Genomic DNA, 25,149 nt, shown 5'->3' with positions numbered 1-25,149 from the left:
CCCGCTGTGCCTCCAAAGCACCACGTGCCCCAAGGGCTGTCACCGTCTGCCCCTTGCCTCTCCCAGCCTCCTGGAAGGACACTCCAGTTTGCCCTAATCTGCCCTTATCTGGGGCCACGTGGTGGGTGGGAAGGGGATCTCCTTTGCAGAGACACCTCAGGCGTCCGGGCTCCCTCAGCCACTCTGCTCATGGTGGTGGTGCAGCCAGAGAGGACCCGGGGCACTGGCAGAGGAGAGGGGACATAGAGACTCAGACACACAGACACACACGAGAGCATAGCTTTGCTGAAGGGGTTTATTGATCATTAGAAGGAAATGGCCCAGGGCTCCCAGGGGGTGGGGGGGGTCATCCAGGGATGATCATCTCCTCATGCCTCTGGAGGGGGAGGGCAGGACAGGGCTGTCACCACCAGTTCCAGTCCTGAAAGACAGAGCCCAGAATGTGACCCCCAGTGTCAGCTGGGACAATGAGAGGGGCCTTGCCCCCACCATCTCTGTCTGCAGAGACATGGGGAAGGAGAAGGGAATTGAAGCCCCCAATACACCCAGGACAGCACTTGGCTCTCCTGAGATCAATATGGCACCCAGAGGGATGCCCCTAAATCCCCCAGAGCCCTACTCAGCCCTCACAGTGGGCCTGGGCGTCTGTATGGCACCAGAGCCCCTACCTGGTCTGCACGGTGACCCTCTGGGTCTGTAGAGCCCCACTAGGTAGAAGGAAAGGCAGGGGGGCAGCTGTGTCCAGCCTACCCTGGGGCATGGGTCATGGACAGTCCCCTCTGTTTCCCTCTCCCATACCCACATTCTGCCCACCCCAAAGGGCTCAGGCATCCCCCGGGGCCCAGGATCCTTTGTGGGGCTGGAGACACCATGGTGCTGCTCACCTAGCCATCAAGAGAGGCAACCAGGCGTTTCTGGCGCAAAAGCCTCTCCAATGCGTCAGCCAGACGGGGCTGGGGAGAAAGGGAGGGTTAGGGACAGGCTTGGGTGCACTGGGGTGTACTGGGAGGCAGGGGAAAGCAATGGGGTCCTTGGGGAAGGTGGCTCTGGGGAAAAATGGGGTACAGGAGTTTGTGTGGTGGTGCCCAGGAAGCAGTGGGGGCCCTGGGGAAGGGGCCCACCTGGGTGTGTGGCTGTGTACTGGGGCATCCTGGGGTGTACTGGGTTGTAATGGGATGGATGGGAATGCAGTGGGAGCCCTGGGGAAGGGCACCTCTCTGGGAAAACACTGGGGTGCAGGGGTGTTCTCTGGGGTGCACTGGGCTGTACTGGGGCACACTGGGATGCCCTGGAGTGTCGTGGCCATGGAGGGGAGAGTCTGGGGCCAGCAGAACTCATGGTACCCACCTCAGTGCTCCTCACTCGCCCATCTTTCACTAACCCCACCTGCAGAGAGACCATGAGACCTCACTGGTCACTGGCATGTCCCTGGTCCCAGCAAGGGATGGGAGGACCAAGGTGCCCTCCACTTCCCCAGACTGGAGACCCTCCAAGTCCACCCCACTACTTACATCCAGGCTATTACTTCCGCTTCCATCCAAGAGAACCTAGGGAAGATGAGCAAAGGGGTGGTCTGAATTGGACCTTGGTGGGGCTGTGGGTGGGACACAGGTGTCCCCAGTCCCCCCAGGCCCATGGCTTCCACCTGGTCTGAGGAGAAAAATCCCTTCTGCTCCCCCCAGGATCATTCCTCCAAGTGTCACCTGGGATACCTGTTCATGCAGGGACCAGGGGTGGGGATGGAGACAAGGATCGCATGGGGAATTCAGGGCGTCCAAAGAGAATGGGTGTGTGTGGCAGGGACACAACCCAATACAGGGCTCTGGGGTGAATTAGTGGACCCCAAGGGACTGGGCTGGGGGTGTTGAATGGACAGGACTGCGTGGGATACAAGTGAGGGGTAAAGGAATTGAAGTGGAGGGGATTTGGGGACTTCAGGAGAGGTGGTTGGTGGGGACAGAAGGAAGAGGACTGCAGAGGACAGAAACAAGGGGATTGGGAGAGTGTTTGGAAGTGGGGGTTGAAGGAAGGGCATCTGGGGACACTACTGCAGTGGAAAGGCAAAGGACTGAGGGGAAAGACCAAAAGAAAGGCATTGGGAATGATCAAAGGGAGGGCATTTGGGCACTGTAGGTAAGACACAGAGGAGATCCTGGAGAGGAGATGTCTGAGGGGACCAAAAGGATGAGATGGGGAGGCCCAAAGGGAGAGATGTGTGGCCACCAAGACAAGAAACTAGTGGGGGCCCTCACAGGAGTTTGTGGTGGACCCTCCCGGGGAGGGGGCAGGTCCAACCACTCACTGAGGAACTCAGGCTCTGGGCACAAGAAGATGAATTGTGGAGGGAACAGGCAGAATTGTGGGAGGGAGAAAGCTGTCTTGGCTGGGGCTGGAGGTGCAGGGGAGCCTGGAGGAGCTCCTTGCTTGGGAAGGGGAGAGGCCAAGTCAAGGGGTTTTGGGCTCTCCACTACAATTTCGTGCTGCAGGAGAGCTGATGTCCTGCAGCCATGACCCATCCCCAGCATTGAGCCCCTCCCCGTGGCATTGGGGACTCACCTGAGCATCTCCCGGGGTGCACAGCAGGATGGTGAAGAGCAGGGCCACGCTGAGCACTGCAACCTTCATCTTCCTCTGCAGTGTGGTGAGTCCTGGGTGAAGCTGGAGAAGGTGAGGGGCAGATTTATCCCTCCCAGGACTCCTCCTTGCCCCTCCCCAACCTGAGAGCTCCCGGGGCAAAGCCAGACTTGGCCAAGACACCAGGCTTGGCAGAGACACCAGCCCTGGCAACCAGCCCAGCCTGGCACGGAGTCACCCCTGCCTCCGCCTCTGATCCAGCCCCTTTCCTCGGCATCAGTCCAGCTTCCGGCATGGGGCAGGTGCACAGGGAAGGGCCCAGGCACCTGCGGGTGGCGAGGGGGGGTGGGCAGTGCGCCTCTGACAGCCTTACGGTGACAACCCACTGCTCTAACACAAAACCTTCTTCCCACAGCTCTCCAAAGCCGGATCCCCCATCTCCCAGTGCCCCTCACCTCCCAGCACTGCCATCTCCCAGTGCTCCTCACCTTTCAGGCCAGTCGTTCCCTCCAGGACTCCCCCAGAGATGACGCCAGCCTCAAACCAGGGGTCTCTAAGCAGGATTGTCTCTGACCCCTCTCCAGCCCCCTGGGTAAAATGGGGGCTGGGACTGATCCCTCTTCTTGGGGCATCATGGACTCCAGGATTAGGGAACGCTGGGAGGTGAGAGGACAACTGGGGACATGGGCAGTGGGCACAGCCAGGTGACTGGGATCTTCAGTTGCTGGAGGCAATGGGCAGCACTGATGAATGTTGGGCACCGGGAGACAATGGCTCAGTTCGGGGGCAGTGCTGAGGTGGTCGCAGTGCCCAGCTCCAGCCCCCCCGCCATTTCCCTTGTACTGCAGCCCCCAAACTGGGCCAGTCCCCAGGCACGGCCTCCCCGGAGCAGAGGCCAGAGGGGAATATCCCCTGCCCTGGCCCTCCCCCTGCCACTGCCTGGGGCCACCATGCCCTGCCAGACAACATGGGTCCCACTCTGCAGAGCTGCCCCCGGACAGTGGGTCCCTGTAACCCTGTTCCCAAGAAGGCTCTGGCTCCAGCCCTGGCCCTGGCTGGGACTTGGTCGCAGCTCACCAAAGGCCCTTGTCCCCATGAAGTGTCCCTTCAATGCCCTTGTCCTTGACCCAGGACAGCGCTGTCCCTGAGCAGGATGTGGCCATCCAGAGGGACACGATGAAGTGCGCACTTTTCTCCAGGCAGTGACTCGGAGCTAATCACGGAGACAGAGCTCCCCTGGCAAGAGGAGGAATGTTTGTCCCCACAGCATCTCTGATAAGCCGTGTTTGCCCTGGGCCCGTGGGACAAGGAACCCTTTCAGCAATCGTGGTGCTTCACGAGAGTGCCTGATCGGGGGGAGTCTGGGGGAGGTAAAGCAGCCTGGACACCTGGGGTCCCTCCAGCCCTGGCAGCGGGCAGAGCCCACAGAGGAGGGCAGTGCTGAGGGACCGGGGAAGAGCAGGTCCTGGGGCACCCTGCACGCCTGGGTCGCCCCTGGGGACAGGCTGGAGCCCAGAGGTGGGGGCAGTCCCGGGGGAGCAGCCTGACAGCCGGGGTGTCACTGTCCTTCGGGAAAGCCTGGTGGCAGGGGAGTCCTGCAGGAGTGGAGCTTAGAGCAGCCTGGGTGATGGAGCTGTCTCCCCAGGGGCGCTGTGTCCCTTTCCCTCTGCCCCCCTGCTTGCCCTGCAGCTCTCCCTGGCTTTCCAGGGGGGGTTCCTTCGCAGCACCCCTGACCCAGACATCACCATCCTGGGGGCCCTGGGCAGCATCCTCTCACCAGTGTGGGGCAGGAGCACTGTGGCATTGTATGCAAGTGGTTCAGCTCTGCCCTCTGAGTGGGGAGAGCTGCTGGGGGAAGCTGCTGGCCTGGCTCGCACAAGCCAAGCAAGACCTTCTCCAGCAATCCGGCATCGATGCACCCATTCCTTCTAGTTGTGACACTCACACCATCTGCCATCACTGCTCTCTTCAAGGATGCACGTGCCCCAAAGAGCAGAGGGAATAGCTGGCACCTCTGTTAGCAGGGACATACTCGTAATGAAGACGGGCATATTCTGGATCAATGAGCTCAGGCACCCCTGTTTTGCCTCCCCGTAGATGCCCACAGCTATCAGAAGAGATAGATAACAGGACAGATAGTTATTTATTTATTTATTTATTTCTGCATGATGAGAAGACCAGCATTTTTACTGGTGGTGTGAGCTAGCACTGGCAGGAGATAGGGCCAGTAAGGTCTCGGCCAGGAGATGCAGCATGTATTTACTTGTCTCTGCCCTCGGTAGCTGAGGGTCAGAAGTAACCACGTGTAATGACCAGCAAATCCACTAGCCGCACTCAGCAACAGCAGCATTGAATGCACTGGACTCCTTGCCTGTACTGAGTCCATGGGACATCACCATTATGATAGCAGATCCACGAATCCTTTGTCAGGCTGGCACGTTCCTCTGTAAGGTCATCCCCTGTTTGTTATGTGCCACAGTAATTCAAGCGACCACGCTGTGCTTCCCCATCACCATTCACTTCCCAAACCATCCAGCAGTCCATGTCACATGTCTGAAATGGAAATAGTGCTCTGTTTTAGTCCTCTGGCTACGAGGGTCTGAGGATAGTTCATTCTTATGAGGCACAAGGTGGGAATCAAAGGCTGGTGGTAAAAATCTGGTATAGGTTTTGAAGGCAGTGGGGGGTTTGCCCGAGTTTCAGTGAAACCAAGGTGTCACTGGTTTTGTTCCCATGATGATACAGGCTGCTGTCGCGGCTTCAAAGAAATAAAAATAGACTGAGAAGTGGTTCACGAGAACTGTACATGGCTCGGATTCTTCACTGACGTTATATGTCATTTTTAAGGATTATGGATATGGCTGTATCTTTACGGGACACTAACTATAAATAAGAGACCTGTTGTGGATCAGTTGTGAAAAGACTGAAGGCCACTTATTGGAATATTTGCTTTGGAAATTGCCCAAAGAGCAGGCAGTCACCTGGAAGATGTTCATTTTGACTGCTTAAATTTTTTAAAAACTTTTTTAAAAAAAATTTTTTTAAACTTTTTGACTTGTTTAAATATGCTGTGACGTGATTTGTATTCTGAAGTTATTTTGGAAAGAATTGATAAATCGTACGCACTGTCATAATTGAGGAATATTGACTTAGCAGAGGTCAGGGGTGCCTTTGAGGCAAGTGCCAATCAGGCAGATGGCATTTGATAGCCACTGAACATATGCCAACACCCCAGCGATAAAGAGCTGGACAGAGGCAGAGGCACCAACTGTGGATGGATTGGCCAGCACCCTCCAGGAACTGAAAAAGAATCTCGCTTCCTCCCTACGGGCCTGCTTCTCAGCTGTGGAGAAACTGTCCTAGCAATTGTCCCTGCATTTAAAAACGGATGTCTTCCTCTCTCACAAACACCAAGGTTTCAATTTAAGAGTCAGCCTTTTTCTGTTCAAGGGACAGGGTAGCATTGGCACACACCACATGTCACCCTGTGGTTCTATCTGCGTGACCAGGGGGAGGGCATGAGGATGTGGGATGGTGAACCTACCTGGAGACTAGAAGCTTGGGTACTGGAACTGCCAGACAAAGAACCAGCCAAAAGGCATCCACCCAGGGAAACTACTGCTCCAGGTTCTGTTGGGCAGAGTAGAAGGGCTGATCTTACTTTCAACCCCGATGAAGGAACTTCTGCTTTGCAGTGACAAAACCCAAGGAATGAATACGCTGACCAGGAATAAAGGGGCCCTGTCTCCAGCAGGGCAGAGGAAAGGGACAACCGAGTTTACTGGGCCGTATGGGATGGATGGCCTGACACATCAGCCCCATGGGAGTATAAAGCTCTGGGGACACCGGTGCGCATGTACTCTAATGCCATTAGGTGACAAAGGTGCAGAACCCATTTGTATTTCTGGAGTGACGGGAGGATCCCAAGAACTGTCTGTGTTGGAGGCTGAGGAAAGCCTAACTGGGAAAGAGTGGCAAAAGCACCCCGTTGGGACTGGTCCAGAAGCATCCTTGGCGTAGACCACCTCCAGAGAGGGTACTTCAAAGACCCAACAGGGTACCAATGGGCTTTTGGTATAGCTGCCTTGAGTACAGAGAAGATGTTTAGCCATTAGCTTGCCAGGTCCCTCAGAGGATCCTTCTGTTGGGGGGTTGCTGTGGGTTCAAGAACAGCAGGTACCATTGGCCATGTGCTGATCCAGACTGCACTGGAAGAGGGTGAAGCTCCTGAGCACCTGCAGTCTATTGATGACGTCATTGTGTGGGGCAAGACAGAAGAGGAAGTGTTTGCGAAAGGGAAAAGAGGGATCTAGATTCTTCTGAGAGCTGGTTTTGCCATACAATAAAGGAAGAGCAAAGGACCTGCACAGGAGGTCCAGGATTTAGGAACAAAATATGAAGATGGGCATTGTTATAGCCCAATGGATGTGATCCATAAAATAACAGGTTTGTTGCCACCACCTAACAAAAAAGAAACACAAGCTTTCCCAGGTGTTGTGGGTTTTTGGAGAAGGCACATTCCAGGTTATATTCTGATCATAAGCCCTCTCTGTCAAGTGACCCAGGAGAAGAACAGCTTTGAATGGGTCCTGAGCAGCAACAAGCCTTTGAACAAATTAGACAAGAGATAGTTCGTGTGATAGCCATTGGGCCAGTCTAGACCGGAGGAGAAGTTAAAATCATGCTTTACAGCACAGCCAGGGACCACGGCCCCACCTGAAGCCTCTGGCAGAAAGCACCTGGAGAGACTCGAGGTCGACCCCTGGGTTTTTGGAGCCGGGGATATGGAGGATCCGAGGCCCACTGCACTCCAACTGAAAAAAAAAGATATTGGCAGCATATGAAGGGCTTTGAGCCACTTCAGAAGGAGTTGGTACTGAAGCACAACCCATCTTGGCACCTCGATTGCCTGTACTGGGCTGGATGTTCAAAGGGAGGGAACCCTCTCTGCATAATGAAACTGATGCTATGTGGAGTAAAGGGGCTGTGCTAATAACACAACAGGCTCGAATGGGAAACCTCGACTGCTCAGGAATCTTGGAAGTGACCATGGACTGGCCAGAAGGCCAAAACTTTGTAGTGTTGCCAGAAGAGGACGTGACACGTGCTGAAGAGGACACACCATGTCTTAAACCACCAGAAAATGAGAAGCAGTATGCCCTGTGTGCAGATGCTCCCTGTCATAATATTGTGGGAGCAAATCTGAGGTGGAAGGCTGCTGGATGGAGTCCTACACGACGAGTCACAGAAACAGCTGAAGGAGAAGGTGAATTGAGTCAGTTTGCAGAGGTGAAAGCCATCCGGCTGGCTTTAGACATTGCAGAGCGAAAAAATGGCCAGTCCTTTGTCTCTGTAGTGACTCATGGACGGTGTGCACACTGAGCTGAGGCAAGAGGAATCCCACCTCCTGTGGGTCTGTGGGGTGCGTGGGGGAGAGCTGAAGCCCACTCCAGTCTCCAGACTACTCACCAGAGAGGAGAGACCTGATGGACACCGCTGAATCCCTGCCCTGCGTGGGGGGAAATGATCCCTGCCTGTCACTGCTGCGGTGTCCTGCCTGGCCATGGGACAGGGAGAGGGGTTAAGGGAGGGGAACATTTCAACCTCTCATAGACCACCATGCCATGGGAGGAAAAATCCCACTTCTGAAATCCATCTCTCCCCTGCTCAGAGAGGGACAGTCAGTGATGACTTCAGTCTGCATCAGCCTGCGCTCCCCAGGAGAGACCCTGATGCCTTTGAGAAGCTTCAGCCCTGGAGCCCCAGGGCCATCTGCAGGGAGTGTGGGAGGGCAGAGAAAGTGTCGCCCTGGGCTGGTCCTCTGCTGCTGAGCTGCTCCAGGCTCCTGGGATGGAGGGAGCTCATGGCAAGCGGGCAGCACTGCAGAGAGACATCTCTGGCCAGGAGCAGCTCCTCTGCAAAGCGCAGCAGGGCTGAGGGCACTGCCTGCAGGCATCGAGGGGAGAGGAGGGAGGAGAAGAGAGGTTAAAGGCAGCCTGGGGTGAGAGGATGCTGAGAGCTGATTCAAAGAGAACTCTTCACAGCCCCCTACGTGGTAAGTCTGTGTCTGCAGGGAAAAGCAGCTGTGGTTGCTGGAGGGACCTCTTCAAGCTGGTACATCCCACAGCCTGTGGGATCTTCTGGGACGATTTTTGTGTGCAAGAGGACAATGTGCTGCCTCTGCGTGAGGCAGGGAGAGGTTAAAGGCAGTCTTGGGTGGGAGGATGCTGAGAGCTCACTGGAGGAGAAATCTTCAAAGCCCTCTATGCAGTAAGTCTCTGGATGCAGGATGACGCAGATGAGTGTCCTGGAGGGTTCTCCTGCAACTCAAACATCCCACAGCCTGTAGGTTCTTTCAGGAGGACTCTGGCAGTTGCCTAGTGTAGAGAAGGACATGCTTCAGAGCAGGGATTCCCTGCTTCATCATCAGAGGGACAGGGCATGATGGCTGCCTTCTCCTGGGGATGGCTGCAGTGCTGTGAAGGGATGCCCATAGCTGTCCTTCCAAACAGGGACCCTGCACCCCAGGGGAATTTGTGCTGGGGCAAGGACTCTGCCACTTGCCAGGGTCAGCTCTCTTCCTGCCCGGGGAGCTCCCCACAGAGCTGCAGGGAGAATCTGTGGGTGGCAGGAGTCACCCCCATCAGCACAAGGCAGGGTCCTTCTGCTGCAGAGAGGGTTCTGCATGGGTGAGGGCAGCTCACAGCTCCAGACCTCCCCCAGGCAGTTTCTGAGGGGACTTGTGAAGAAGGACATCAAGGCAGCATTCACCTGAAAGGAAGGAGTCTGTGCTTTCATATATCTCCTCTTTGTCAGCGGGGAGGGCAGGGGGAGATGGGAATTTCTTTTTGTGATCTGGAGAAGGCACTGAGAGCCCAGTTCCCAGTAGGACTTGTCTGAGCTGCTCCTTAGCCCCTGCACACAGAGGTGCCCCTGGGCAGTGCCCAGCTGCCAGGAGGGGTCTGCAGGGCAGAGCTGAGCACACAGTGGGTGGCATGGGCTCTGTGAGCACAGGCAGGGAGGAGACCTGAGCACAGAGGAACAGCTCCTGGCAGGGACAGCTCCAGGCAGCAGAGACATGGGCAGGGAGCGAGAGGCAGCTGTTCCCAGAAATGCTGTGGAAGGGGGGTTGGGGCACCTCCCTGCCATCCCCTGCAGTGCAGACACCTTCCCCGGAGAAACCCCCTGCTCTGCTCTCCCACCCAGCGGAGCCTCTGCCCTGGAGGTCACCTTCTCGGCAGCCTGACCCCTGAGGAGCGGACATTACCAAATACCCGAGTGCCTCCATCGGCAGCAGCGCTGTGGCATTTCTCTGGGTTTCCCCTCCTGTCTCTGCTCCCCTTGATCGTATCACCAGGTTTGCTGGGATGGGGGGGTGGGGTTCAGACGCAGCTCAGAGACCAGCCCTGTGGGTCTTGCCATGCAGATGTGTCCATGGGAATGAAGTGTCCAAGTCCCCGCCTAATGCCCGGGCTGCAGGGGATACAAATGACCCCATTCTCCCTTCTTTAGGACACCCCGTCTTTAGGACATTTGCTTCTTTCCCTGAGGGGTCTTGCTGGGCTGCAGGCTGCCCTCCCCCAGGGCACAGCTCTCCCATGGCATCCCGGTGGTCTCCAGGAGCCCCGTGGAGAAGACCCCTCAGTGCTAAGGCCATGGAAACGCTGCTGGGTGGCTGCCTGCAGACAGCTGCAGAGAGCCCTCTGTGTTCCTGGCTGGGAGGGGAGGATTGAGATCCTGCTCAGGTAGAGTGAGACAGGCTGAGGGGGTTGGAGATGTGCACTTGGGAAATGGATTCCTCTGCTCTCAGCAGTGCCCAGCTCCTTTTGGGGGGAACGTCCGGGCGCGATCATCCTGCAGCTCAAAGAGGTGCCAGCACAGGGCGGCTGAGACCAGGCCTGATGAACCAACCGGCTCTCCTCACTCATCACTAAGCCTCTTCCTCATAGAAGTCTCCCCTAGCTCTTCACTGACTTTTCCTCCCTGGACAGGTCCCAGTGCCCAGAGGAAGCACATGTCCAACAGCAGCTCCATCACTGAGTTCCTCCTCCTGGCATTCGCAGACACACGGGAGCTGCAGCTCTTGCACTTCTGGCTCTTCCTGGGCATCTACCTGGCTGCTCTCCTGGCCAATGGCCTCATCATTACTGCCATAGCCTGCGACCACCACCTCCACACCCCCATGTACTTCTTCCTCCTCAACCTCTCCCTCCTCGACCTGGGCTCCATCTCCACCACTGTGCCCAAAGCCATGGCCAATTCCCTCTGGGACACCAGGGCCATCTCCTACACAGGATGTGCTGCTCAGGTCTTTTTCTTTCTGATCTCAGCAGAGTATTCTATCCTCACCGTCATGGCCTATGACCGCTACATTGCCATCTGCCAACCCCTGCACTACGGGACCCTCCTGGGCAGCAGAGCTTGTGTCCATATGGCAGCAGCTGCCTGGGGCAGTGGGTTTCTCAATGCTGTGCTGCACACGGCCAATACATTTTCTATACCACTCTGCCAGGGCAATGCCCTTGACCAGTTCTTCTGTGAAATCCCTCAGATCCTCAAGCTCTCCTGCTCACATTCCTACTTCAGGGAAGTTGTGATTATTGTGGTTAGTGTCTGTGTAGCATTGGTTGTTTTGTTTTCATTGTGCTGTCCTATGTGCAGATCTTCAGGGCTGTGCTGAGGATCCCCTCTGAGCAGGGACGGCACAAAGCCTTTTCCACGTGCCTCCCTCACCTGGCTGTCGTCTCCCTGTTTGTCAGCACTGGCATATTTGCTCACCTGAAACCCCCCTCCATCTCCTCCCCATCCCTGGACCTGGTGGTGGCAGTTCTGTACTCGGTGGTGCCTCCAGCAGTGAACCCCCTCATCTACAGCGTGAGGAACCAGGAGCTCAAGGAGGCCATTAAGAAAGTGATTTCATGGATGTTTTTGAGTCATTATAAACCTTCCATGTCTCTTCAGAAGTGACTCTCAGACTATCTAATAGCAGACCTTTACTTTGTTTGTATTTATCATTTTCGTCAGTGCTATCTGTTGGGTTTTTGGTTGTGCTGTGGTTTGTTTTGGTTGGTTGTTCATTTGTTTGTTTTTAATATTTGTGTTGGTGTTTATTCTATTCCTAAATGAATATTTAGATTCTTCTGACTGCTACTGAGGAATGAACTTGCTGTGTCTCACCTGTATAAAAGAAGTGCCTAACCCTGGGTCAGAGGAGACTCTCTCATAGCACCTCTGCAATAAAGTGGCATGTCCTCAATGCAGTTCCTTACAATTGAGCTGTTCTTCAAAATCTGATGTAAGCAACAGGCCCAAGGAATTTCACCCCAAAAGGGCCTGTTTCTCCTTGTGTTTTGGAGAGGAAAGCTCATCATTGCCTGCAGATGTCTGTGGTGGGCAGTGACTGGACCCACCCCAAGGTGAGCGAGCGATGGCCCAAGCTGGATTCACCCATAGAGAAAGTGCTAAATCCCGGTATCTGCAAGGAAACAAAGGTGGACAGAGGTGACCCGTCACAGACCAACTCCAACCAGGGACAGCACCTTTACAGCTACCACACCTCCAGCAGCACACACACCACCATGACCACCACAAACAGACCCCTCCCAGTCCCCTCTCCAGCTGGTCTGGTGTGAAGGTGACAAGTGGTCTGTGCATCCCCTGCAGCAGGTACCCACCAGAACAGCCACAGCCACAGTCCCTCCAGTGTGGGCCTGGGCTTTGGGTCTGTCCAGGTGCCCTGCGCAGCCTTGGTGCCATTCCTCACCAGGCCGCTCCAGCCCTGGGTCTCTCCACATCCTGCTGTCCTCCTCCTCCAGCCTGCCCCGCTTGACGTGGCCACAGAAGCACATACATATCTTCACCCCCAAACAGACACACGCTGGTGAGAAGAGTCACACAGCAAACAGCCAGGAGCAGAGTTGAAGAAGAAGGCAGGACAGACCATGGTGAGCAGGCACAGGGTTGGGCTGAACCAGCACTGACCTGACCCTGTCCCACATGCAGCTGGCTCCTTTCATCCCTCTCCCCTCCCCTTCCACACGATTCTTCCTCCCAGTCCACTTGGATCCCTCCCTTTCTCTGCCCCACTCTCCTCCCCACTGAACAACCCTCACCAATTACTTCTCCCCCATTGATCCCAAGGTTGCTGTTCCCATCCCCAACTTGGCTAGTTCCTATACCATTGCCTGTGTCACCTGGCCCTTCAATGGCCTCTCTGATGGCTCCCCAGGGCACTGTAGGCCTTGCAAGACTTGACCGACAACAAGATCCCTGATGCTCCCCTTCAGTTATCTCTGCAGTCCGGTCACTTCTCACGTCTCTGCTCTTCAACCGCCTGTGAGACCCAGCCAGGACACACGGTGCTGCCTGTACCTGTGTTCCCTTCTCACACTGTTCTCTGTCACCTCTGGCAGTTCTCATGCCATGCCCCACACTTTCCCATATCTGCAGGCTGTCTAGTACAACCCCTTCCTACTCAAGCATGGTCAGCTGGAGCAGGTTGTGCAGGACCATGTCCAGACAGTGTTTGAGTATCTCCATGGATGGAAACTCCACAATCTCTCTGGGCAACCCGTTCTAGTGATCAGTCAAAAAGTTATTCCCGATGTTCAGAGAGAACCTCCTGTGTTTCAGTTTGTGCCCATTGCCTCTCATCCTATGGCTGGGCATCACTGAGAAGAGCCTGACTCCCTCTTCTTCACTTCCTCCCTTCCGATACTCATCTACATTGACAAGAACCTCACTGGAGCCTCCTCGTCTCCAGGCTAAACAGTCCCAGCTCTCTCAGCCTCTCCTCATACACAGGACGCTCCAGTCCATTAATCGTCTTTGTGGCCCTGTTTGCTGGAGTCACTCCATGAAGCCCATACCCCTCTTGTCCTGGGCAGCCCAGCACTGGACGCAGCACTGCAGAAGTGGAGTCACCAGTGCTGAGTAGACAGGAAGGATCACCTCCCTCAACCTGCTGGCACTGCTCTTCCTAAGGCAGTCCAGGAGGCTGTTGTCCTTCTTTCCACCAGGGCACACTGCTGATGGGGGCATCCCCTCAGGACCCGTGGACTTATGTGTGTCTGGTTTGTTTAACTGGTCCCTGCCCTGAGACTCCTGCACCAAGCGTTAAGTCTTCCTTGCTCCAGATTCCCCTCTGGTCTCAGGGCCCTGGGATGCCTGATGGCTACTTTTTGCAGTGAAGACTAAGATGAGGAAGGCACTGAGTGTCTTGGGCTTTTCCATATCCTTTGTCATCAGGGCCTGTGGCCCATGTACCAGTGGGCCCACATTTTCCCTAGTCTTGCATCTGTTCTCTCTGTACCTGTAGAAGCCTTTTCTTGTTGTTCTTCAGGTCCCTCAGCAGAATATCATGGTTTTTACCCGAGCTTGCAGCTGAGCACCATGCAGCTGCTCACTCACTCCCCCACAGCAGGATGAGCCGTGAATTGGAAGACTGAAAGTGAGAAAAGCTGTGGGCTGAGATAAAGACAGTTCAATAAGTAAAGCAAAAGCCACATACACAAGCAAAGCAAGACAAGGAATTCATTCCCCACTTCCCATGGGCAGGCAGGAGTTCAGCCATCTCCAGGGAACCAGGAGTCCATCACGCGTAAACGTTGCTTGGGAAGACAAATGCCATCACTTTGAACACCACCACCTACCCTCTTTCCTGTTCCCTCAGCCCCTTATAAGCTGAACATGACATCATATGGTATGGAATGTCCCCTTGGTCAGTTGGGGTCAGCTGTCCCAGCTGTGTCCCCTCCCAACTCCTTGTGCACCCCGCAGCCATCCCACTGGTGGGGCCGTGTGAGGAGCAGGAAAGGCCTTGACTCTGTGTAAGCCCTGCTCAGCAACAACAAAAACATCTCTGTGTAACAAAAACACCTCTATGTTGCCAACACTGTTTCCAGCACAAATCCCAAACAGCCCCAGACTGGCTACTGGGAAGACAATTAACTCTGTCTCAGCTGAAACCAGGACACCAGATTAAACCCAAGGTGGGCTTTGGTTTTCCTAATCCCATCTCTGCATGCTCAGGAAGTTGTCACTCATGTCCTCCAGAAGCCTTCTGGATGGCTTGTGCCCTGCTATGTTGCCCCTCAGGCAACTGCCAAGGTGGTTCCATTCCCCCATGAGGACCAGCGTGTGAGAACATGAGGCTTCTTCCAGTGGTCTGAGGAAGGCCTTCTCCACTTCTTCCTGATCAAGCACTCAATAACAGCCGCCCACTAAAAGGTCACTCATGTTGGTCTGTAAGGCAGGGAGGGGAGAAAGGAGGATGGAAAAAACAACATCCAAACTCGTGGGTCGAGACAAAGGTAGTTTAATGTAGCTAAAGCAAAAAGCCGCGCGCGGAAGCAAAGCAAAAAGCAAAAGATTATTCTCTACTTCCCATCAGCAGGCGATGTCCGGCCACTTCCCGGGAAGTAGGGCTTCAGTATGCATACCCCTTACTCCGGAAGACAAACATTGTAAAAAAAACCAGCGAATGCCCCCGCCCTGTTCCTCCCCCTATTCTCAGTTTCTTATTGCTGAGCAGACATCACATGGTATGGAATATCCCTTTGGTCAGTTTGGGTCAGCTGTCCTGGCTATGTCCCCTCCCAAGATCTTGCCTACCCCCAGCCTGCTGCTGGGGAAAAAGAAATGTTGGACAGACAGCCTTGATGTGTGCTGGCACTGCTCAGTCGTAGCCAAAACTCTGGTGTGTTATCAACAGTTTGCTAGCTACCAATCCACAGCACAGCACCATGAGGGCTGCTGTGGGGAGAATTAACTCCATCTCAGCCAGACCCAATACACCAGTCTGTTAGCAAAGATAATTTTACCCCACTTCATCAGGGGATAAATCTCCCCATCTAGTCCAAGCAGGTGCTGATCCTCAGCGAGGGTCTCGTGGTCATGGAAACTAAACCCTTGTTGTTGATACCAGCTCTGCAACCAACCGTTGACCAACAGGATACGTCCAGGCCTCAGGTTCCTCATCCTGACTGGCAGGATCAAGGAGAAAACCACCTGGGCCACCAAGCCCTTGACCATCACCCCCAGAGCCATGTAGTCATGCTCAATACTTTCTCAGTTTGGATGCATCATTGGTTCCTACATGGAAGAGCAGCAGGGGGTAATAGTCCAAAGGCCAGAAAAGCTTCATCAGCCTTTCAGCAATGCACCTGTTGATCAAGGTCGATGGACAGAGTTTGTTAGAAGCTTCTGGATGTTACAAGCAGCTTGCTGGGAGTGAAGGAATCCTGTGACTCTCCTGACCTGGCAGCAAAAGGCACCCGCAGCTTCCTCAGAGAGTTCCAGGAGGCCCCCAATGATCTCAGACAAAGTCCCCAGGAAACATTTTCAGGACACTGTTGAAGAAAGCCCTGAGGAACATGGTGGGAATTTACTGTTCATCCTGAAGTGGGTGGGAGGTTGGTCTGGAGTACCCGCAAGGTCCCTTCTGGCCTGAATGCCTTGGTGTTTCTGTTGCCTCTGGTTGTAGCTTCTGTGAATCTTGATTTCCTTCTTGTGATTCTTAAATTGCTCCTGTGTGTGGGGGTGAGCACCAAGCATGGCATCCCCAGGGCCAGCCTCTCCTAGTGATGTAATGTTGTCTCGTAAGCCTGAAACATGTTAACTTCAAAGTTCAATTGTGAATGACGGCTTGTTCAGGTTGGGCTCTCCTCAGAGTCTGCAATGTCTGTGCATGACATCATGATGACATGCACAAGTGAGAGTGACCGATGTAGGAAGGCAGGTAGGTGATGATATTCTCACAACCCTGAAGCCCTTTGCAGATGCAAGAGAATCCAGCAGGACTGCAGGGACTGACACTTCTCCAGCATGCATGTCTAAGGTCAATTTTCTTACTCTGAGAGGGTGAGACAGCTGGGTTTGTTCGGTCAGGAGAAAAGGTGGCTTTGGGGAAGACCATAGAGAGCCTTCAGACTCCCACCAGGAGGGAATCAGGCAGAGACAGGCGCTTCACTGTTGTGAATGCATGATGGGAGGATGGGGGCCAATGAGCGATGAGAAGGTTTCCCAGGGAGTTGGTGCTATCTCTGTCTTTTGAAGGTTTCAGGTCCAACATGAGTGCACTCTTAGCAAATGTGCAGGTGACACCAAGCTGTGTGGTGCATTTGACATGCCTGAGGGACAGGATGCCATTCAGAGGGACCTGGACGAGCTCAAGAAGTGGGTCCATGCGATCCTCATGAAATTCAGCAAGGCCGAGTACAAGGTCCGACACCTGGGTCAGGCAGCCCCTGGTATCAATACCTTCTGGGCGATGAAGGGATTGAGAGCAGCCCTGTGCAGCAGGACGTGAGGGTACTGGTCGATGAAAAACTGGACATGAGCTGTCAATTTGCACTTGCAGCCCAGCAATCCAACTGTATCCCGGGCTGCATCAAAAGAACCATGGCCAGCAGGTCAAGGGAGATGATTCTGCCCCTCTGCTCTGGTGAGAGCCCACGTAGAGTAATGTTCAGCTCTGCTGTCCTCAGTACAAGAAAGACATGGAGCTGTTGGAGTGAGTCCAGAGGACATCATAAAGATGATCAGAGGGCTGGAACACCTCTCCTGTGAAGACAGGCAGGGAGAGTTGGGGTTGTTCAGCCTGGAGAAGGCCCTGAGGAGACCTTATTGCAGGCTTCCGGTACCTAAAGGTGGCTGTGTTGGGTTTGCGTGGCAAGGTTTTGGTAGCGGGGGGGCTACAGGGGTGGCTTCTGTGAGAAGCTGCCAGAAGCTTCCCCTGTGTCTGACAGAGCCAATGCCAGCCGGCTCTAAGACGGGCCCGCCGCTGGCCAAGGCCAAGCCAATCAGCGCCTCTGTGATAACATATTTAAGAAGAAGAAAAACACTTAGAGAGAGAGCTTTTGCAGCCAGAGAGAGGAGTGAGAAGATGTAACAAACTCTGCAGACACCAAGGTCAGTGCAGAAAGAGGGGGAGGAGGTGCTCCAGGCGCCGGAGCAGAGATCCCCCTGCAGCCTGTGGTGAAGACCATGGTGAAGCAGGCTGTCCCCCTGCAGCCCATGGAGGAAGGATGAGGGGGTGTAGAGATTCCACCTGCAGCCCGTGGAGGACCCCACGCCGGAGCAGGTGGAGGCACCTGAAGGAGGCTGTGGCCCGTGGGAAGCCCACGCTGGAGCAAGTTCCAGGCCGGACCGGTGGACCCGTGAAGAGGGGAGCCCACACCAGGGCAGGTTTGCTGGCAGGACTTGTGACCCCGTCGGGGATCCCACGCTGGAGAAGTTTGCTCCTGAAGGTCTGCACCCCGTGAGAGGGACTCCATGCTGGAGCAGGGGAACGATGAGAGGAGTCCTCCCCCTGAGGATGAAGAAGCGGCAGAAACACCGTGAGATGAACTGACCGTAACCCCCACTCCCCGTCCCCCTGTGCTGCTGAGGGGGGGAAGGTTGAAGCCGGGAGTGAAGTTGAGCCCGGGAAGATGGGAGGGGTGGGGGGAAGTGTTTTAAGAGTTGATTTTATTTTCTCATTCCTCTACTCTGTTTTGCCTAGTAATAAATTAGATGAATTCCCTCTCTAAGTTTGGTCTGTTTTGCTCGTGATGATAATTAGTGAGCGATCTCTCCCTGTCCTTATCTTGACCTACAAGCATTTCGTTATGCCTTTTCTCCCCTGTTTAGTGAATGAGGGGAGTGAAAGAGCAGCTCTGGTGGGCACCTGGCCTCCAGCCAGGGTCAACCCACCACAGTGGCCTAAAGGAAGGATTGAGAAGGACTGTTTCCCAAGGAGTGTAGTGATAGGACAAGGGGTAATGTGTTTAAATTAAAAGGGGGTAGATATTAGGAAGAAATTCTTCCCTGTGAGGGTGGTGAGGCACTGGCACAGGTTGCCCAGAGAAGTTGTGGATGCCCCATCCCTGGAAGTCTTCAAGGTCAGGTGGATGAGGCTTTGGGCAACCTGGTCTAGTGAAGGGCATCTGATCTTCAAGATGCCTTCCAACTCAAACTATTCCATGGTTCTATGATTCTATGAACGCACTCTCCTTCACTATAAGCATGTCCAAACTGCATCTAGTGAGGTTCACCTTCCACAAGGCATAGTCACACAAGAAATGATTTAGACAGTGAAATAGGAAAGGAGAGATAGAATACAATTAAGGAGATGACTATCCATGGCCACTGGTAGCTGAGGGGCTTGCCTGGGACTGGCAGCTGTCAGAGAGGAGCTGTGGGAGACCAGAGCCCCTGGGGAGCTGCAGGTGGAGGCTGGGCAAGGGGTCTCAGGGCATCTACACTGGCACCGAGCTTCTGTGTCCCTGAGACTGAAGGCATTCGTGTCCTACAAGTAACCCCAGTTCTGGAAAACAAGTTCCTTTTCAAAAAGGAAAAAGAACACCAAATCCCATGAAAGACCAGAATATTAGAAGAAAAGAAAACTATGAAGAATTGTAAAACCTGAAAAGTGTGTTGACACATTTTCGTTTCTTTACTTTTTTTTCTTGTCTTCTTCATTTATTTTTTATTTCAGTGGCAGAGAATGTATTAGCATATGTAAAGCAAGAGCATAAAAAAAAATAAAATTGTGTCTTGCACAAAATCCCATGCCCACTCCCAAAACTTTCCCTGCCCAGGACTGCGTATGTATTGCAGATCAGTGGAATGCACCTTACTCAAAAGAGAGAAGCAGCAATATGTTGTGTTGAGGTAAACCAATAATTTGACAGAGTTCCATAAGTTGGCTGGAATTTAACAAAGTGGATTCAACAGTGGTTTGACAAGGTTCAGCAGGTTTGGCCCTGTGAGGTGCCCACACCTGAGCTGTCTGTCCTCATGCACTCCTCATGCACACGGGGTGTTCAGAGACACGAGTCCTTCCCTTGCAGACGCAGAGGCAGCGCATGGCAGCAGTCACAGTGTCTCGCTGGGCTCCTGTTGCCACGCCAGGAGGCTGGGAGGCACCTCAGCCCTGCGCTGTATCGCCCTGCTCTGCACTTGCCTGAGGTGCCCCAAGGCAGGAGGAATGGACACGGGGACCTGGGTTCAAGGAAGCCCACCCCAGTGCTGCATGCAGGTGGTTTCCCAGGGGACGTTACTCTCTAAGTCAAGTGACCTGGGGACACTGTGTGTCCCACGCACCTTCATGGTGTCCCCAGGAACAGCTGTGGGCATTTGTGCTCACTCAGGTTCCTCCCACCACACGCACACCATGTGCATGCTTACGACTCGTCTGTACGATGCCAAGACGGACTTGTGACCTGGTCACTCGGTGTCCCTCCGTGGAGGCACAAACAACCCCTCTGAGCTGGGGTGGGAGGCCAGTGCTGGCAACGGTGGTTGTTCTTGGCTGCTGTGTGACGATGACCGCGGGGCAGCTTTCCCGGGGTGCCCAGCACACATGGGCACAGAGCAGGTCCTGCTCTGCTGGTGCTTCATGGCTCTGCCAGGAGGCCTGGCTGTGCGAGGACACTGCTGTGTGCCCCCACCCTGCACACTCACGCAGCTGAGGTGGACACCGGTGTTTCTCTCTCGCTGGCACTTCCCAGCCCAGACATCCCGGCCCCTTCCCAGCTCTCACCACTCCCCTGCCCTCTCCCCAGGTGAGCAGAGCATCCCAGTCTGTGCTGGTCCCTCAGCAGGAAATGGAGAAGATGGAGGTGAGTGACAGTGTCTCTCTGGCTGGCATGCTGAGGAGATCTCCATGCCAGGCAGCCTGCAGCCCCCCTGCCAGTCCCGCTCCCCAGGACAGCACAGAGTCCTGGCCCTGGGGCTCCTCTGGCAGCTCCTGCTGCCCCAGTGGCAGGGCAGCCTGCCCCAAGCTGGCACCCGCAGCCAAGGCTTTCTCTTTCCATGTCTGCCCTGCACACACATGGTGCCCTGCTCTTCTCCCAGGACATCCCATCTCCCCACAGAGCCTTTCCGCAAGGTGGGCACATCTGTGCTGGCCTGGACAGCCATTCCTACACCCCCTGCCCATGCTCTCCACAGCCCTTGAGCTGGGGGAGCTGCTCTGCAGAGCAAGTGGGCTGTGGGGCCTGGGGTCACAGGGGCACTCTGCAAGGGACGTGCTGGTCAGGCTGGGAGGCAGACCCAGCTCAGGGACATCACTGCCACTGACTGCCTCCCACCGAGGCTCTTATGTGGCCATGGAGGCTGCTCAGAGGTGACCTGCCTTATTGCCAATGCCATGAGATGTGTTTGGGTGCTGCACCGCATCCAGTCTATGGAAGTCCACTGATGGGAAAACGAACCACTCACAAGGCTCCTTTCCCTGTGCCTGCTGTGTCCCCTGGCCTTGCAGAACCCTCACTTGGTGGTTCACACCCACATTTAGCACTTGATCTCTGGGTCACTTCACCTTGCACAGGCTCGTGCTCAGTGGGCTCCATTCCCTGCTGACCTCCTGGCACGTGCTGTCCCTGCAGATCCCCTGGGCTCTCCTGGCAGCTCCTGATTCCTTCCAGAAAAACACTCCTCTGCCATCAGCCCTACCACAGGCTGTTGAGCCCCAGGCAGCTTAGTTGGAGTCCATTCAGCATCTGTGTGGGTGCTGTCCACCCACAAGGAACACCTGAGCCATTCCTCAGTCCCTGGAAGAGCACACTGGGACCCTCATCTCATCCCTCTGCGCCCATGCAGAAACAAGCAAAGCAACAGTTTTCTCCAGAGCCTCTTCCTTGGGCATGTTCTTGAGAGCAAGACTGGAAAAAGACGTAAGCCTTTGGGCAGTGCCCTGAGGAGATTGCCTTTCCTGGTGGAAATGCTGTTACAGAGGCCAGCTCTGTCAGAGATCTGCTGTGCAGGGACTCTGTACACAGGAACGGCCTCTGCAGCTCCAGAGAAGGTCTCGGGGGAAAAATCTCAGTCAGAAATGTCACTGCTGGGTCCTTTTGAATGTTTTAATGCACAGAGGTTGTGGAAATTAATTTACACTGTCTTTGGGTCTAACCAAACAGGTGGATAAAGAATTAGAATTGGTATGAATAATGAACATTCTTTGTAAACAACATTATCACAAGAGAATAAAAGAAAAATAAAACAAAATCAGCAAGAATTACAACTAGAAAACATATAAAAGAGAAACTAGGCCTGTAATGAGTTATGTTAAAAATGATATGGAGAAGATGTCAGGCAGTATATTGCTTCTGAAAAATATCTAGTCATCAGTGTCTGAACTGCACCCTTGAGCTCCTGGTTCCTCATGCTGTAGATGAGGGGGTTCACTGCTGGAGGCACCACCGAGTACAGAACGGCCACCACCAGGTCCAGGGATGGGGAGGAAATGGAGGGGGGCTTCAGGTGAGCAAACAGGGCAGTGCTGACAAGCAGGGAGACCACGGCCAGGTGAGGGAGGCACATGGAAAAGGCTTTGTGCCGTCCCTGCTCAGAGGGGATCCTCAGCACGGCCCTGAAGATCTGCACATAGGACACCACAATGAAAACAAAACAACCAAGTGCTAAAAAACAACTTAATGTAAGAAGCCCAACTTCCCTGAGGTAGGTGTCTGAGCAGGAGAGCTTGAGGATCTGGGGAATTCACAGAAGAACTGGTCCAGGGCATTACCCTGGCAGAGTGGAATTGAAAATGTATTGGCCATGTGCAGCACAGCATAGAGAAACCCACTGCCCCAGGCAGCTGGTGCCATGTGGACACAAGCTCTGCTGTCCATGAGGGTCCCGTAGTGCAGGGGTTGGCAGATGGCAACGTAGCGGTCATAGGCCATGACTGTGAGGAGGGAATATTCTGCTGAGATCAGAAAGAAAAAGAAAAAGACCTGAGCAGCACATCCTGTGCAGGAGATGGCCCTGGTGTCCCAGAGGGAATTGGCCATGGCTTTAGGCACAGTGGTGGAGATGGAGCCCAGGTCGAGGATGGAGAGGTTGAGGAGGAAGAAGTACATGGGGGTGTGGAAGTGGTGGTCGCAGGCTATGGCAGTGATGATGAGGCCATTGGCCAGGAGAGCAGCCAGGTAGATGCCCAGGAAGAGCCAGAAGTGCAAGAGCTACAGCTCCCGTGTGTCTGCGAATGCCAGGAGGAGGAACTCAGTGATGGAGCTGCTGTTGGACATTTGCTGGTTCTTGACACGGGGGCATTGTTCTAAGGAGGAAAAGACAGGGGAAAATTAAAACAGACTTCTCTGAGCAAAGCCACTGCAGTTTCCATAGACATTGCACCCCCTCTACCAATTCCAGGGGATTTCTTTGCTTTGTGCTGGCTGAGTGTGCTGTGAGGAGCAGGACCTCTGCCCCTGTGCTGCCAAGGAGTCAGCTCTGCCCTGCTGCAGTGAGTACATGGGAGCTGGTTCTTGACACCCCCAATGGTCACAAGGGCTGTCAGATGCAATTCACCCTTGATGGAAATGTTCAATATCTGCACTCATCACTCCAGAGAGTGTGGGCTGCAGAAGAGAGGCTGAGCATATCTTTATGGTGATTTTTCTCTGTTTTTCTCTTTCTACCATCACATCCGGTTTAGTACTATTTTTAAGGAAGAAATCCTCCTTTTTATGACTGAAAGTGTGGAGTCTTCAGACAAGACAGGCAAAAGGTCTCAACTCTCTGTGTCTCAGTGCAGAGTCAGGAGAGCTGCATTGCCCATCAGTCTTGTTCCCAGATGCCCTTTGCTTAACTTCTGGTACCTCAAGGATGACTGTGCATTAAATTAGTCTTTAAAAAAAAAAAAAAAAAAGCAACTGGACTCTGATGAAATCAGGAGGGTGCTGTTTCAAAGGGCAGATCTGGAAACTCTTCTTTTTGCAGCACAGAGGTGAAGCTGTGATGGAGAGGGAAGGACATGGCCTCTCTCAGAGAGAATCAAAGGCCTCTGAGAGGAGAGAACTGACCTCCAAGGGAAAGCTCAGCACTCCCTGGGATCCTACAGCACAGCCGTGCTCTTCTGGGGCAGCTCCCAAGCCCAGCAGCACAGGCAAAGCAGACAGTCAGATGTCCTGAAGATGGGATGTCCTAAAGGCAGAGTCAGCTCATTGCTCAGCAGACAGCGCCCAGCAGACATCTAGAGTGAGGGACCACAAGAGAGCAGCCTGAAGGCAGCCTAGCCCAGGGCTTGGCTGCAGTTTCCTCCCACTCCCTGCCCATGTCTCTGCTGCCTGGCGCTGTCCCTGCCAGGAGCTGGTGCTCTGCCCACACTTCTCCTCCCTGTCCCTGCTCACAGAGCCCATCCCACCCTCTGTGTGCTCAGCTCTGCCCTGCAGACCCCTCCTGGCACCAGGGCACTGCCAAGGGGCACCTCTGTGTTGGCAGGTCTTAAGGAGAAGAGCAGATCAACCCTGAAGAACCACAAAGGTGATGTTGATGCTTTCTGTAGGCAGAGGAAAGGGTGAAGTGACTTTATCAGGTGCCTGAAAAACGTGACCCTGGCAGGCGGCAGAGTCCCTGCCCCGGCACACAGCCCCTGGGCTGCAGGGACCCTGCTCTGAAGGACACAACTGGGCACCCCTGCCTGCACACCTGCATTCCCAGCCACTCAAACTTGCCTCTGCACAGGGAGTCCACCTGGCACATCCCAGCAGCTGTGGGCTCTGCCAGCTTGAGGAGATGCCTCCAGGAACCGCATCGGCATTGCCCTCCACCCAGAGACTTACCGTGTCAAGGGCTCTGAAGATTTCTCCTTCCCTGAGCTCTCAGCAAGCCTCCCATTTCCAACTGCCTTTAAGCTCTCTCTGCCTCGCTGTTCTCCCCTCGGTGCCTGCAGGCAGAGCCCTCAGCCCTGCTGGGCTCTGGAGAGGAGCTGCTCCTGGCCAGAGATGTCTCTCTGCAGCACAGCCCACTTGCCATGAGTTCCCTTTGTCCCAGGAGCCTGGAGCAGCTCAGCAGCAGAGGACCAGCCCAAGGCGGCATGTTAATGACCCCTCTGGTGGGTTTGGGGATGAGTCCATGAAGCTCAGGCCCTGAGAGGAAGCTGATGAAACCTCTCCAGAAGTCACAGTCAGATGCAAACTCCACAGTTTCTTGGAGCATTAATGGGTCCCCCTGAGGGCCATCCCTGACAAAGCAGCTCTGGGGCTGGTCAGAGCAGGCAAGTGGAGGCAGTGATGACAGGTAGGCAAAGGCAATGGCAAGGTGGCTCTGATGCTGAGTAATCCTGGGTGTGTTTCATCAAGCCAAAGGGCCAAGCTGTGACCCCCAGCCCCTGGGAAGGGAGACCCTGTCCCTCACACGTGGCTCAGGGCTCTTCCTGGGCCAGTGAGATGTGGGGATGTGCAATGCCTAGAGCAGGACTACCACACAATCTTTCTCAGGCTCACAGGTTGTGACAAGGGGGCGATGAAGTCCTGGTGCTCTAATGATAAGATGTCTCCTCACAGGCATCACCTGCAGAGAGAACAGCCACAGCCCAGCAGACCCAGACCTTGGCTGTGTTGGGGGCTTTCAGCCTTGCCACTGCCCCCAGATGTCTCCACCACAGGATGTCCTACAGCGTCCCACACCTGCACCTCTTTCCCTGCAGGCTCTTGACACCCAGCCTGCTTACCAACTTGGGTGTCACCTGAGCGTCTTCCTACCCTTACTGATATCTCTCCATCCTCACAGACTCTTCACTGAAATGCAAAGCTCTGGCTAATCCAGACTCTTGCTGGGTGGCCTCTTGTACCACAGAACTGCACTTGC

The 25,149-nt window shown here is 54.5% G+C and overlaps 2 pseudogenes; one reads left to right on the top strand and one right to left on the bottom strand.

Annotated features, from left to right (window-relative positions):
- Positions 1 to 10,588: 10,588 nt before the first annotated feature.
- On the top strand, positions 10,589 to 11,541 carry LOC129196967 (olfactory receptor 14J1-like; annotated as a pseudogene).
- Positions 11,542 to 14,580: 3,039 nt separating this feature from the next.
- Positions 14,581 to 22,208, bottom strand: LOC129196966 (olfactory receptor 14J1-like; annotated as a pseudogene).
- Between the last annotated feature and the right edge of the window lie 2,941 nt (positions 22,209 to 25,149).

The sequence above is a fragment of the Grus americana genome, chromosome 27, assembly GCF_028858705.1.
Source record: "Grus americana isolate bGruAme1 chromosome 27, bGruAme1.mat, whole genome shotgun sequence".
Taxonomy (NCBI): domain Eukaryota; kingdom Metazoa; phylum Chordata; class Aves; order Gruiformes; family Gruidae; genus Grus; species Grus americana.
The sequence above is the reverse complement of the archived record's forward strand: the minus strand, read 5'-3'. Positions and strand labels throughout refer to the sequence as shown.